Source organism: Hordeum vulgare, chromosome 2H, assembly GCF_904849725.1.
Source record: "Hordeum vulgare subsp. vulgare chromosome 2H, MorexV3_pseudomolecules_assembly, whole genome shotgun sequence".
Taxonomy (NCBI): Eukaryota; Viridiplantae; Streptophyta; class Magnoliopsida; order Poales; family Poaceae; genus Hordeum; species Hordeum vulgare.
Window position 1 is genome coordinate 94745081 of NC_058519.1, and position 11834 is coordinate 94756914.

At 41.1% G+C, this 11834-nt stretch overlaps 1 non-coding gene across 1 annotated transcript; it reads left to right on the plus strand.

The window, feature by feature from the left end:
* The first annotated feature begins 9858 nt into the window (after window positions 1-9858).
* On the plus strand, window positions 9859-9939 carry TRNAL-AAG. The gene has a single exon. It is a non-coding gene; the product is annotated as a tRNA-Leu (tRNA).
* The last annotated feature ends 1895 nt before the right edge of the window (window positions 9940-11834 follow it).

Here is an 11834-nt window from a genome sequence, read left to right on the forward strand (position 1 = left end):
AGGACCAGCAGACGAAGGATCGTCCAAGGAAATGTCATGCGCGTGATGTTGATTTGTGATCCGTGCGATCACGAGCATAATCAGAGTCGGAATATCCAACGAGATGAAGATTTGATCCCTTGGGGTACCATAATCCAAGCGTTGGTGTGTGAGCTAGATATCGAAGAATATGCTTCACGACCTTATGGTGTGTTTCCTTCGGTGTTGCTTGCAAACAGGCACACATGCAAACGCTAAGCATTATATCTGGCGTAGATGCACATTGGTACAATAAGGAGCCAATCATGCATCAATATACCTTCTAATCAAAATCTTTACCATTTTGGTCAGTGTAGAGGTGGCCGTTTGCGGGCATTGGAATTTTGACGCCTTTGTAATCTTTCATGCAAAATTTCTTCAGCACATCCTTGAGGTATTTCTCTTAAGAGATGAAGATGACATTGCGTTGTTGATGAATTTGAAGACCTTGGAAGAATTTCAACTCCCCCATCATGGAAATTTGTTATTCCTCACTCATCATAAAGCCAAATTCATCACTATAACGTTTGTCAGTACAACCAAAGATGATATCGTCTACATATATGTGACACACGAATACTTCATTGTCATAACATTTTGTGAAAAGTGTCGAGTCGAGTGAACCAGGTTAGAAGCCTTTCTTCATTAGGAATTCCTTCAGAGTATCATACCACGCCCGAGGGGCCTGCTTGAGGCCATAGAGAGCCTTGTTGAGTCTGAAGACTTTGTCAGGATTCTTTGGGTCTTCAAAACCTAGGGGTCAAGCAACATATACTTCTTCCTCAAGCTTACCATTGAGGAATGCACTTTTCACATCCATTGGGTATAAGGTGATATTGTGATGGTTAGCATAAGCAATATACAAATAGCTTCAAGTCTAGCAACAACTGCACAAGTTTCATCAAAGTCAATTCCCTCAACCTCTGTGAGCCCTGTGCTACAAGACTAGACTTATTCCTCACTACCTGACCATTTTCGTCAAGCTTGTTGCGGTAGATCTACTTGGTACCGATGATATTGTGCTTGCGAGGATCAGGCCTCTTCACAAGTTCCCACATGTTGTTGAGCTTGAATTGATGTAATTCATATTGCATTGCTTGCTCCACTCAGGCTCCATAAACGCTTCATCAACCTTTGACGGTTTTGTGATAGAAACAAAAGAGAAGTGCTCACAAAAGTTAGTTAAATGTGAAGCTTTTGAGCGTGTGAGAGGACCTGGTGCATTGATGTCCTAAAGGATTTTGTCAATCTGCACTTCATTTGATACCCTTGGATGAGCAGGTTGATGGCTTTATTGAGGTTGAGGATTTTTATCACCACCAATTTGCTCAGGTGCACCAGTATGGATTTCCTCATTATTTGGGATGACCTCCACAGCACGCAGAGGTTCTTCAATGGGTATGGTATATTAAGTAGCCTTGAAACGAATGGATTTCTTAGGAGGCGTTGTATCTAGCACAATAGGTAGGTGCTCTCTTTGCAATCCATTAGTTTCACGGAACGACACATCTACAGTTTCAACAACCTTGTTGTGGTTGTTATTGAAGACTATGTAGGCGTTCGAGTCCTTTCTGTAACCAAGCATAAAACCCTCATGTGTTTTCGGTGCAAATTTAGAACTATGGTGAGGATCTCTAATCCAACATCTTGCACTGAAGAATTTGAAATAACTTACATTGGGTTTCTTGTTAGTGAGGATTTCATATGAAGTCTTCTTGAGGAATTTGTGAAGATATACCCTGTTGATGATATGGCAGACAGTATTGATTGCCTCATGCCAGAACCGACGAGGGGTCTGATATAATTCGGGCATAGTGCGAGCCATCCAAGCAAGAGTCCTACTCGTGCGCTCCTCAACACCATTCTTCTCAGGAGTATATGGGATAGATAACTCATGAGTAATACGAAGTGCATCAAGATAATCATCAAGACCAGTGTTTTTGAACTCACTTCCATTATCACACATGACGTTCTTGAACTTGACACCGAAATTCATCGATGCCCTCGAGGAAAATCGTATGAACACTTCCTACACGTAAGTTTTGTAACAAATAATATGCACCCAAGTGTAATGTGGATAATCATCAACAATGACAAAGCCATATAGAGATGTGACATTGGTTAGTGTGGCATAATTAGTAGGGACAAAGAGGTCCATGTGAAGCAATTCAAAGGGGCGAGTAGTAGTCTTGATAGTCTTTGATGTATGCTTGGATCTGTCCATCTTTCCACACTCACAAGTCCCACACAAAGGGTCCTTGAGGAATTTGACGCCCTCGATGCCAACAACATGCTTCTTCCTCACGAGAGTGTGCAAGCACCTCATGCCAGCATGACCAAGTTGTCGATCACATAGCCATCCCTCTCAAGATTTTGCAACTAGACGTGTGGCTGACTCTGGACCTCTATAGAAATCAACAATATACAAATCTCCTCTCCTAAAGCTTTCGAAGACTTTGGATTTGTCGGATTCCATGATAACTACTGATACATCTCCATCGTATCTACTTTTCCTAACGGTTTTGCTCTAGTTTTGGACTCTGATTTGCATGATTTGAATGAAATTACCCGGACTAACGATGTTTTCAGCAGAACTACCATGGTGTTGTTTTTGTGCAGAAATAAAAGTTCTCGGAATGGAACAAAACTTTTTGGAGATTTTTTCGAGAATATATAAAAATACTCGAACCAAGATCCACCGGAGGGGAGGCCACAACAACCCACGAAACATTAGGGCATGCCAGGCCCGCCTCGCGGGGCCTGGTGTCTAGTGGGTCCCACGTGGCTCCACTGGCCCTTATTCCAGCTGCTAATACCTACAAATATTCTTTGGCTCCCCTTGTCTCGAATCTATAAATTTGGGTTGAATAATCTACCCTCGAAAACGATTGCGGTCACATATACTTGTGGGTTATCAAGAAAGTTTTTGGCGCTGTTGCCGGGGAGCATAGCTATATTTGCTAAGTCACTTGGTATATCTATTTATTGATCACTATGAAGAATCTGAAAGATCCAAGAACCAAGATTATTCCCTCTAAGACGAGGGGAGGTAAGGAACTGCCATCTAGTTGTGCACTTGATTCACCATCTGTTTTTGAGTAGACTTGCAACGCCACCAACACATGCTATTAATCATGATATGTCGCAAGTAATTGATGATGCTACCTCTGATATGAATGATGCTTATGATGATGCTAGTACCTTGCTCAATGATACTGTGCCGCTAGGTGAATTTCTTGATGAACAACTTGCTAGAGCTAAAGAAATTGAGCATGCTAAAATTGATGATACTGTTTAAATTGATGTAGTCTTTGCTATTGAAAATATTGAAATACCTTTTAGCTACAATATCCTAGAACTGAAATGCCTGAAATACCCGAAGTTTATGGTACGGATGAAGAAATTGCTAGAGACTTTCTTTCTTGTAAGGATAGAGATGATCTTAAGAAACTACTATGTAAGTTGAAAGAAAAATCCTTGAATGCTAGAATAAAATATGATCCTAATTTTGCTACTTCACCTATCTTTGTTACCGATAAGGATCATGAATTCTCGGTCGACTCAGAGATAATCACTCTTGTTGAATATGATCATTTTCATGGCTATGAAAACGAAACTATTGTGGCACATCTCACTAAGCTAAATTATAGAGCCAACCTATTTACTAATGATGAGAAAATTTGCTACTACTATATCCTCAAATTATTTCCATTCTCATTAAAGGGTGATGCTAAAATAAGGTACAATACTCTCACTCATGCTTGTGTGCGTAGTCCCAAGGATATGGTGTACTGTTTCTCCGAAAAATATTTTCCCGCTCATAAGAAACAAGCCACCTTACAGGAAATATTTAACATTGTGCAATTTGAAGAAGAGAATCTCCCACAAGCTTGGGGGAGGCATCTCCAATTACTTAATGCTTTGCCTGGTCATCCTCTAATTTAGATGTTGATCAACTCCAAGATTGGGAAGAAAGTGTATTTGCTTGATCGCTAACACATGCCACTCAACCTAGAGTTCGAGGATAACGTTGTGGTGATGGAACCAAGTCATCTAACTTTTGCTACTTCACGGGCTGAGTTAGAGGTTGAGGCCAACACAGAGGTAGCTAGAGCCAATGGTGCTCGATTGATAAGTTCCAAGGGTGATTAAATGACATTTTTTATCAGCACCATCCAAGGGATGGAGAAGAACATCAAAGATATTATGCTGAATTAGAAGAGTCTTGAGAGGATCGTGGAAACCAAGTTTCATGACCTGAATATCAAGGTGATTGAGTGACTACAACAGTCAGCCAGTCGAATTAGGAGGTTGATGCAGTGCCCAGTCCCAGCTCAAGCAGTGATGATGATAATGGTACTTCTCTTCAGAAATCCACTCAGTTTAGGACACAATCTAGATGCACTGTGGTGTCAGTTCCAGAGTCAAGACCGTCTTCATTAGCACCATAATCAGCTACATTAGCTTCATCAGCTCCTACACCTCCAGTGTCTACACCACCACCTCAAAGGGCATTAGTTGAAGCCTTCGCTGACGCTGTCCTATCGACTCCTTCAAAAGCTAGCGGAGGAGACCGTACCAGAGTGACGTTTAGCTCTATTTCTTTGAACTTTTTGTTAACTTTTCCAAAGGGGGAGAAGTGTATAGATCATTAGGGATACTTTTTGCATAAGAGAGAGAGAGAGAAAAAGAGAGAGAGAGACAGGGAGAGAGAGATAGAGAGAGAGTGTGTGTGTTCCTTTTTGTTGCTCCCTTTGGTTTCTCAAACATTTGGTTTACCTTCTTGGATGTCTTAAACTTTGTTGTGTTTGTACGCTTTGATTGTTAATGCTACTATGTTCTTTCCTTGAGATATCTATGTGATGATCATTCACTCATCTATTGGTGTTATGTGCATTGTAATTCATTCACACATCATTTATGAGAACCATCGAGATCTATGTGACATGGAATACTAATCCATAATCATAATCGATTATGCATTTGCATTCAAATGCAAATTTAAAGTAATGCACAAATTTAGGGGAGCTCTTGCTTATCACATACTTCTCAAAGCAACAATGATATTCATTGATTATATTTTATGTCGAAGCTTTGATCTATATGTTTTCATCAATTACCAAAAAGGGGGAGATTGAAAGCACAATTTCTTCCTAGGTGGTTTTGGTAATTAATAACAACATACATGTCATTGGACTAATGATCCTATCTAGTATATTTCAGGAATAGCTCAACGATGATTTGGCTGAGGATTGTGAGGAGAACCCCTAGATGCAAGGAACATCTATTGGCAACAAGCTTGAAAACTCTACATTTTATATTTTATGAGAAATCACATTTGAGTCCATAGGAAAGCCAATAATATTAAAAGGGGATGAGGTGACTATGATGATCTGATTGCTCAAGTGCTTAGAGATTAGCCACAAAAATAAACATGAAATTCTCCCACAAATATTTTGTCCAAACCTCAAAGTCCAAGTTGGTGCCATCAATATTTCCAAATCGGCCCTACTGAGTTTTATCCTAGATAGAACATATGCCAAACCCAAGCATCTCGGTACCACCAAGTAATGTTTCAGTATGACTGAAAAACAATGGCCAACTCCCTATTAGCCATTTGCTAAAATCGGAATTTCCGAGTTTCGCAAGTCGTTGCCATCGGGTATGGTAACTTCCTAGGTCAGCCAAAATCAGACTCTCCGAGATTCATATATCGGTCTCACCGAAAAGCCTATAGTTCCCACATTTTGCACTAGTCGGTACCCTTTGAGTTTATACTTCGGTTTGATCGAGTTGAGAAATAATGTAGTAACGGTTGAATTTTTTGGATATGCCTATATATACCCCTCCACCTACCTCTCATTCATAGAGGAAGCACTTAGAACGAATTAAAACTTGCCCCATACATTTTTCTGAGAGAGAGCCACCTACTCATGTGTTGAGATCAAGATATTCCATTCCTACCATATAAATTTTGATATCTAGCCTCCCCAAGTTGCTTTCCATCCAATCAATCTATTCCACCCAAGCCTAATCTATGTGAGAGTGATTGAGTCTTGAGGAGACTAGCTTTTGAAGCACAAGAGCAAGGATTTCATCATGCTACCACATCTATTACCGTTTAGAGAGTGGTGTCTCCTAGATTGGTTAGGTATCGCTTGGGAGCCTCCGACTTCGTGTGGAGTTGAACCAAGAAATTTGTAAGGGCAAGGTGATCGCCTACTTCATGAAGATCTACCCTGAGTGAGGCTAGTACTTTGAGGAAGTAAGCCATGATAGAATAGACAAGGTTTCTTCTCTGTGGACCCTTTGTGGGTTGAGCCTTCGTGGACTTTCATGGCCTTTACCCTCCGTGGGTTGAAGTCTCCATCAACGTGGACATACGATAACACCACCTATCGGAACCATGCTAAATATCTCTGTGTCAATCTTTGTGTTGGATGTTCCTATCCTTACCCACTTGTACATGTCTTTACTTGCCGCTTATAGTTGCATCTGTAGGGTGTGCTTGATTTGCTACAATTGCTAAAACTTGTCCATAACTAAAATTGGGAAAATGCTAAGTTTTTATTTGGTCAAGCAGTCTAATCACCCCCTAGACATACTTTGGATCCTACACTTTCTTCTTCTCAATAGTTTGAATACCACCAAATATAAGCTTCCCCACTTCATATTGGATACATTTCAACTTATTTTATGTAGTTGATTCCAAATAACATATTTCACTTAACTAAAAACACATATTGTACTCATATCACTATTATTGTTTGTGAAATTGATATTTCACTCCTATTATTGGATAGATTTCAAACACGTATTCCACTCACTTACAAAAGATGGATTTCACTCATTTCACTAGTTTCAAAAAATCACACTTATTTATAAAAGATAGATTTCACTCATTTCAGGAAACACATTACAATAAATTACATAAAAATAGATTTCCATCAATTTAGAAAACACATTACACTCACTCAATCGAAATACTATATTTCACTCGTTTCAAAAACAAATTTTAGTCATCACAAAAGATAGATTTCACTAGTTTCGGAAAACAAATTACACTCATTTACAAAGGATAGATTTCACTCATATCAGCAAACACATTACACTCATTTACAAAAGATGTATTTCACTCATTTCAAAAAGCACAACACACTCACTGAATTGAAATACTATATTTCAAAAAAATATAAGTTTCACATTCGGTAAATAACCAATTTCGACTATTTTCGTCACTGCAAAATGCAAACTTGACAAACACATTGAAATATGTTTCATATAATGAAAAAAAAATCATAAAATAGATTTCACTCATTTCAAAAGAACTGAATTCACTTATTTCATTTAATCAATTTTACATGTTTGAACAAACTAGTTTAAAAACATGTAATATGTGTTTCACTTCTAAATATGCGTCATGTGAATGAAGAAAGAGATTGCACTCATTTTTAGAAAATTTATTCCACTTATTTGAAAAAACAATTTCACTTGCCTTACATAGCGAGGGCAGGCGGATAAACACCGCTTCATAGCGGGCGCAATGCCCATAATAGATTATGTTGTCATGTCGGTCTGGTCGGCAGCAATGTCGTCGAGGTGTGTCCGCTCTGCAACTGAAAGACGACATGCATAGAATTTGCGCGACGGCCGGTGGAGACCCGCCATGTGCCTCACTTAGTTTTTGTTTATTTTAAAAAAATTGAACTTATTAAAAATCGTCAAACTTAAGTGCAATATCTAGAAATTGTGAAAGATAGCCTCCATACCACCCGCAGAATGCGCACAAACGTCTCCTCCACCACCTCGGCGGCGACGATAGCGACTTGTGGCTGACATTATGACAGTATCAAAAAATGTTTTATATTAAATTATGAAGGAAGTAATCCCTCCATAATATAAAACATGTTAAACTAGGGCATGTACGTTTAGTCTAGTTGTTCCTACTAAACTTATTCTTAACAACTACTAGTGATTATTCTAAATGTATTTATAATGTGGAGAGCGCTTAGGGCATAGCTTGCTGCGTGTACATAAAACTACAAGGATGACGTTTTCATGATAAAAACATCTAACTGTTGGCTGATTTCCCCTTGATTAATCTACTCTATCGAATATAGTATGAACGATGGATATGTGGCCGCATGTTACGGCGTAACTGCCCATGGGCAAGTCAAGCGATCCTAGTCCATCATCCAGCCATCGCCATAGTGAATGGCGTCAGCATAACAACTTTGTCGGTGTGTTTTGTGATATACTTAAGGTTAATCTAGAGTTTAGGGTCTAGAGAAAGTAAAATGACTAATGATGTTCCTTCCTAAGGTCGATCAGCACACCACGATGCATCGACCGACACGATAGTTCACATGACATTACGGGCATGTACGTGTTTCTTCATACCCACTCAGAACCGGAGCCGGAGCGCTTCGCCCGCCTTGTCGTCTCCCGTGGAGACATAGACATCACAGGACTAGCCATGAACTCCGGCTCCTCCGCCGATTCGAACGCGTGCCCATGGTGTAAGTCGTCGATGCCTCAGGTATGGAGCCAGTGCAGTCCTGCCTCGTCGTCACAAGAGTAACTGCAGTGTGTCGGGAGTAACCGCCACATTTCCGTAGTATGGCCGGCCTCTCACAAGAGTAATTGCCACATTTCCGTAGTACTACATGGTATGTGCAGTGGTTAGCTCCAACGTTTGGGAGGGTATCAGAAATGGAAAAGAAATACTCCCTCCGTTTCTAAATATAAGTCTTTGAAGAGATTTCATTAAAAGACTACATACGAATGTATATAGACATATTTTAGAATGTATATTCATTTATTTTATTCCGTATGTAGTCACTTAGTGAAATCTCTAAAAAGACTTATATTTAGGAACGGAGGGAGTACAACACAAAGCAAAAGGCTTGTTGAAAAAGAATGCAGTGTGTCGGGAGATAACACGGGACCATGTAGATGGTGTTGCATACGCGAGATGAGTAGGGTTTTCTCCTACTGCCTGCCATGCTCACATGGACCGCGTGCTCTGTGTTTGCCTATTTATATGGTCTTTACGTTGGCATATTTACGTTGTGACACCGATGCCTCCAACAACTTGTTCACCTTTTACTTCAACCTCTACGATTTAATCCGCGTCTATAATATGCATCGCAGGCATGTAGGTGTGGCTGTGTAATGCATATATTCAATGGATGTGGCTGTGACATGCCTTTACTTAGTTTGATCATGTATACATGACATCACACGGTAGGACAAATCTAGCTATGACCGCTGCTACACACTTTATCACCTCTCGCTCTCGACCCATTCTTATTCTTACAACTGCGCTAGCCCCAAAGCAATGTATGTCACCATCTATTACGAAAGACTACTCCCTCCTCCTCAAAATCGTGTGACTGCTCACTGATGTAGTATAAAATTAATATAAAGTTGTACTAAATCAACATCGTTTACTTTGAGACAGAGGGGGTATTACAGAGGCCTTATCAATAAAATCATCTCTCTGTTGAAAATATTTTGGCACCCCATAAGCTCTCACCCATACTGTAAAATGCTTGTAGGCAGTTCCAGATGTTGTTGTCATTTTAGCAATTCTACTTACAAGCGCAGTGCCCTCCAGCTCAAAAGGATAGTCACACATCTCCAGTTCAAACAATGCCATGGACTTAACTTAGAGCAGTTTTCGAAAGTACATGCAAATTTCTCCTCCCACGCTGTATACAGAACAGCTCTTCAGTGCAGTAAATGGTAGTTTTCCTCTCTAGTTTACGTCTATGGTTTTTCCTTAGCCATTGCTGGTAGTTTCTCTGTGTACTACTTTGTGGAAATTGATCATGTATTGATCAGATGGCCGAGTTGGTCTAAGGCGCCAGATTAAGGCTCTGGTCCGAAAGGGCGTGGGTTCAAATCCCACTCTGGTCAAATAATTTTTTTCCCTAAAACATTTCTAAAGAAATAAGCGACATGTATTATTTATTTTTCCTACCGAAATCAAGCATCGATCGACGCACGCATCCGAGCAGATTTGCTTCTGCTTCATACAAGGATCAAATCGCTCACATTACAGTCAAACTGAGAAAAGGTTAAGACATTTCGGAAATAAGAGAGAGAGAGAGAGAAAGGTTCAGATAGCACACGCATGCCGTTCTCAGTCTTGAGCAAAGATGCATGACGAAACAGAAGAGGGGGGAAATGAAGCAAGAAGAGACCTCCGGCGACCAAACAAGGAGTTAGGCTTGAGCCTGCGGAGGCGCCTGGGCATGGCGCAAACCGTGTCCCGAGGACCCATCATAGCCCGACCGCCGACGCCGCAGCGAGAACCCCGCCGGCACATGCCATTCCGTCGGCGGCGAGCTGGTACGACGCGCAGACGGGCGTGGCGACCAGGTCCAAGATTAGGGCGGTGGACGCCGCTCCGAAGGTGACAAACGCCAGCAGCCACTCCAACACTATAACGACGAGCAGGAGCTTGACATCGGCCGGCGGCGGCGGCTGCTGCTGCTGCTGGTAATGGCACTCATATTCCAGCCAGCACGACTCGGCCAGCAGCAGAAACTTACCAACTGGGACGGCTACCAGCAGCAGCAGCATACATAGCCTCCTTCAAAAAATCGAATAATTCGTCATGCGTTTGGCGGCATGACGAGAGCCAGCCGTTGATCCATCAGTGAAAATACGGAAATACTAGAAAGATTATACGATGGGAAATGTGCCTAACTGGTGCAATAATGCTAGACCTATGAGAACTTACAAAGGTTTACTTAACCTTCCAAATTAATTCTTCTCTCCTCCACTGATTTTCAATGGGAATGGGCCCCTCATTCCCCATTACCAATCACAATCCTAGGCAACTGTCTTGGTTACAAGTTGTTGGCAAACACATACTCCCTCTGTCTCAAAATAAGTGTCTCAAGCTTAGTATAATTTTATATTAGAGTCAGTATAAAGTTGACACAGTTATTTTGGGACGGAGGGAGTACATGGATCGCTTAGCTGTGTGGACTGTGGAGCCCTTTTGAAGCCCCGTGTGCTCAAGTATTTCCATTCTTGGCTCCTGAGTGTTTTCAAGTCGCCCCCCACTGCCCACCTTGATCCGGTATACATGACAACATGCATAATGGACCGGCTGGTAGAACAAATCACAACTGCCACACCTGTTCACCTTACGCTGTTATTTCTACCATGCCCACTGTAGAATTTGTGAGGTGCACGCGGTTTAATTGTGTGAACATATGTCGGTCGATGTCAGTCACCTTGTTGAGTCGTTTTAGATAATTGATATTTCTGAAGCACGGCAATGGCTCCGCAGTTTCCTTTACCCCGAAGCAATGCCGTGGAGGTCGATTCATCGATTTTTACCTTTGCGCAACCAGCGTTCCATGCGAGCAAAGAGATATTGTTGCATTCACTGTTAATTAGGGGATTGTTGTATCTTTCTAGTCGCCCAAGCAATCTACCACTTGGCATCGACACCGAGAATCTAAGTTACTGAATTAACAGTACATAAAAAATGCAATCGATTGTTAGAGAAACAGAAACTTTTATTGATCAAAAAAGGGCTCCCCACAGGAAGATGATGGACAATACGGCCTGGTCTTCGGGCACACCGACCACATAACCACTTGTGGCCTTCCGGTCGTCGAGAAAGGCCAGCTTGCCGTTCTCGAGTAGAGTGATTCGCCTATCTGCCTATTATATCTATGTATGTCAGTTTCAAACTTTCAGATGTATGTAAGAGACATCTATGTAGTATAAGGAAATAAAAATGCATCTAGACTATGAAATTAAAGTAGTACATCTCAAATAAAAACACAACA